This window comes from Suricata suricatta, chromosome 3 (genome assembly GCF_006229205.1).
Source record: "Suricata suricatta isolate VVHF042 chromosome 3, meerkat_22Aug2017_6uvM2_HiC, whole genome shotgun sequence".
Lineage (NCBI taxonomy): Eukaryota > Metazoa > Chordata > Mammalia > Carnivora > Herpestidae > Suricata > Suricata suricatta.
The window spans coordinates 110989605-110993916 of record NC_043702.1 but is presented as its reverse complement, the minus strand read 5'-3'; the positions used below and the strand labels follow the sequence as shown (position 1 = coordinate 110993916).

The window sequence follows — 4312 nt, the reverse complement described above, 5'->3', positions numbered from 1 at the left end:
CACCCTGATCTGAGTCTCAGGACAAAGCGTATCCCAGACCACTGCTGTCTTAGCAACGACACTGGGGTTTGGGGGGTATGGTTTTCATTGTTTTAGGGTGACTTGGAGCCTCTGCATTCACCAGTCAGGAAGCTCTCCATTCTCTTCCTAGTCAAGAAGATACTCAGCAAGTCACACAGAGGGAGCCTGTCCTTGTCTGTGTGTCACCCAGTGTCCAGTGGCAGGATGGCTGGTAGCTTTCGTCAGCACTCATACGGCAGAAAACAGGTGACTTGGAGTCTGGTGTGAGTCTAAGTTTCACCTCTGACGCTAGGTCTGTGACCTTGTGAAACTGTAATTGTTTAGTGAACTCCTATGATGTCACTGTGCCATCACCACCTTCTCCTGGGCACTGGTGCCCCCATTCCAGTCCCCCTCCACCCACATGGCTGATGGATGCCATGTTCTTACATGACAACTACCCTCTGGCCACAAGTGAGGAAGACAGAGGTGGAGGAAGGGGCACTTGACCCTGGATCAGGACCCAGAGAGTTATGCTCTAATTTCTATTCCGTGGCAGAGGATATTGAACTTGGTATCCATCAGAGGTCTCATTGGCCCCCATGAAAAGAAACAATCTTTAATAAGAAAGAGTGAAAATGACAGCCAGAGAAGATCTGGGAGATAAGATGGAGTGATATCCCCGCTCCTTTCATGCAGCTGATTGTGGTTTGTTTTGAGAGAGAGAGAGCAAGTGAGCACATGTGCAGGTACACAAGTGGGGATGGGGCAGAGAGAGAGGGAAAGAGAGAGAGAATTTAAAGCAGGCTCCGCACCCAGTGCAGAGCCCAATGAGGGGCTCTATCCTACAGCACTGGCATCACAACCTGAGTTGTTAGCGTAACCAGCTGAGCCACCCAGGTGTCCCTGATTGTCGCCTTAAGACTTAACTGCATCTTTCCTGCTCCTGCAGTTTGGTTAAGATAATAAATACATTTTATTATCAGAATTTGATCACTTGAAGCCAAGAATCCTGACCAGGTATAACAAGAGCTAAAATTCATCAAGCTTCCGCTTAGTTTCAGGCACAGTTGAGTATCTTACGCATCGCTTACACGATATGAATGAAAACCTGTAATCCAGGCACTATAACCACTATTTTGCATATAGAGAATCAAGGTTCAGAAAAATTCGTAACTCACCCAGGGTCACAAACTAATTAACTGTTGGGCTATGCCACGATGTGAACCCAAGTCTGTGTAATGCCTGTTTTTGCTTTTTCTACTGATCTTGTGCCTCACTGAGATGATTTTTTTCCTTCTTAAATAAACTCTGAAACTTCAATAACCTCTTCACCAAACTTTTGAGAACCAAATGATAATATGTGTGCAAAGTCTCTTTGGATTATAAAAGGAATATACAAATATTAAATGGGATTACTGCTTCAGTTAGAATCTGCTCAGTTCTTCACTGAGAATTTAAATAAAGAGGGTGCTTTTGGGAGTAAGAATCACATGCTGGGAAAACATAGAAATCTCTTTACTGAAGATGTTTTAGCACTTCCAGATTTGAAAACGACTTTTTTATTATCTGCCTTGCCAGACAAAAAGCTATGTGGGGAGCCAAGGGGTCAGTGTGTTGATGTTGCTTCCCTGCCCTGGGGGTCTTCCTCGCCTGCCTCTGAGGGCTCATTTTCTCTCTCCCTGTTCCTGCTTGTGAATTTACAGCCTTGCTCTGTGACGTGCCTGATGCCCAGGGCTCCTGCCACAGGCACCTTTACACACGAATCCAAAGTCCCAGAGTCATTAAGAGAGTGGACTCTGAAGTCAGCCAGACCTGCTGTAAGTTGCACATCATTTCTTATATGCCCTGGGTCTGAGGCATGTTACCCAATCCATCTGTATTATTGGGGAGCAATTCGGATTACAGACATGGTCTAAATGTTTACGTATCGCTGCTGCAGTGTTGTGACTGGCATTTGTGATCACTCCTTTATCTTTTGTACTTACTCTTTTTTTTACCCCCTGGTGGAATACTCCTGGGTACTCTTGTCTTTTTCCTGAGAGTTCTCATCCTCACTGTCTCTGCATGCTACGGTCTGTGTTGCATCATCCCCTCTCTCCTGTTGACCCTCTTCTTTCTGTTGATCCACTCTTAAGAGTCAGGCCTAAAACTGTGTTCTCTGTCCCTTGTGGATGTGCTGGTGCTGTTTGCCGTCAACTGCACCCCTCTCCTGTCCCTCCACAATCCCTGTGGCACCCCGGGGTTCAGTAGGTGCCAAACCTGCTGAATTCCAGTGTTTAGGTTGTAGTTACTGTGGATTCATTTCACGATGTGACGGGCTATTTAATGAGTCTTTATTCGCGATGGAATCATGTGGAGTGTTCAACTATATGTGGTTTGGCACGGAAAAGTATGCTTTCAATGCCCAGGTCAGACACTAACTGCTAATGCCGAGAGACACAGAGACCAAGGGAGACCCTGAGCCGAACGAAGCGGGTCTTTCTGACCCGCCGGGACCGCACGGAGTTCACAGGGACTCTGCAGGTGCGGCCCGAGCCCAAGGACTCCGGGCTCCTTCTGACCAGTGAGCAGGCAAGCGGGAGGCGGGGTGGGGCGGTCAGTGTGAAAAGGCTACAAAGTGATACAGGGAGCGGCCTTCTCCTGGGACGTAGGACGACGTTTGTTATTTTGAGGGCGCGGTTTAGGGGTGTAGGGGAGTGTCAAGGGGGCAACCATTGTGTCGAGGACAAAGTATGCAAACTGTGTCACACACAACCATTAGCAAGGGACGTGACCTCGTCTTCTCATTTGTTCTGTCCTCGCCCCTGAGGACAGTCACGTAGCCCTCAGCGCAGGCCCAGAAGGTAGACTCCGGGTCAGGATGGAGGGGCTGAGGCTGAACTCAGGTGCAATAAGACACTAAAAACAGGGAAGTTCCCTCCAGGCCCAAGTTTCTTACAGTTCGCACTTAACAATGCGTTGCTTAGCTTAGCTTTCTGAATCTACAAATAAAAGAGATGATGATTCTGTTCATTTTTATGAGGATTCAATGAGATAAAATGTGTTAAAAATTCTTTGTGAACTAGGAAGCCACCACATATAAATTAGTTATTATTCTCTTGAAATAAACCATTATTTTAGAGAAAATGGCATGATTCAGAAAGGCCAACCCTCCAAGAAACTTAACAAACACATGCAGTTTTTCAAAGTGCTTCCCATTACCTACAAATCACATCAAAGTCACTGAATTTTCTACTTCAAAGAGTCTGAGAAGCCTTTTCCTGGGCACAGGCAGTTTTGCCTTCAACCCTTTCCAATTGCTTCCTGTTTCAGGATTGTCTGAAGTCTTATGAAACCATAACAGTTGTCTCTCTCTCTCCTTGTGAAGCTGGTGCACAGAACCGTCCACATTAGTTTATATTCGTGTAATTGGGAATTGTAATAGCTACAGGGGATGCATGGCTGTAGTTTACCTTTGCTCCATGTGTAAAGAACAATGTTTCCTTTTTTTTAAGTTTATTTATTTTTGTGAGGTGGGGAGGAGGAGGGGTGGGGGGTGGGGGAGAGACAGAGACAGAGACAGAGAGAGAGAGACAGAGAGAGAGAGAGAGAGAGAAAGAGAGAGAGCGAGCATGAGCGACAATCCCAAGCAGGCTCCATGCTGTTAGGGCAGAGACCAAGACAGGACTCAGTCCCACAATTCATGAGATCATGGCCTGAACCAAAACCAAGAGTCAGATGCTCAACCAACCGTACCACCCAGTTGAACCAGGAATAATGTTTTCTTAAAAAATTATTACACAATAAGGAACCCCTGGGTGGGGCCTGCTTGGGATTCTCTCTCTCCTTCTCTCTCCCTGCCCTTCCCCTGCTGTGCTCTCCTCTCTCTCAAAATAAATATAAACTTACAAAATAATTACACATTAAATAATACCGAGTTACAGTTTCAAATATGTAAATGAAATAATGATTTTTGCATATTTTCACAGGTAACTTGGAAACATGACTTCAATAATAACAGCTGAAATTTTGTGCAAAGCATGCATCTAAATGCTTTATATAAATTCATTTACCTAAAAATAACTGACATGATTTCAAAACATTCTTATCTAATCATTTAATTGCAGGGGGAATTTCTCTAGGAAAGTTAAGTGAAAAGAAACCCATATCTAGACACACCATGCCAACGCCAAAGTGCTAAAAACCAGAGATAAACAACACATTTTGAAATCACCCAGAGAAACAACTGGTATGAATCACTGCTGACTTCCAATCAGAAGCAAAGGAGACAGAAGACAGAGGATGACATCTCTATGTGCAAAGAAAAATA

At 45.0% G+C, this 4312-nt stretch overlaps 1 long non-coding RNA gene across 1 annotated transcript; it reads left to right on the top strand.

Annotated features, from left to right (window-relative positions):
- Positions 1–425: 425 nt before the first annotated feature.
- On the top strand, positions 426–4144 carry LOC115286598. The gene is made up of 3 exons (XR_003906155.1): positions 426–749; positions 1707–1820; positions 3972–4144. It is a non-coding gene; the product is annotated as an uncharacterized LOC115286598 (long non-coding RNA).
- The last annotated feature ends 168 nt before the right edge of the window (positions 4145–4312 follow it).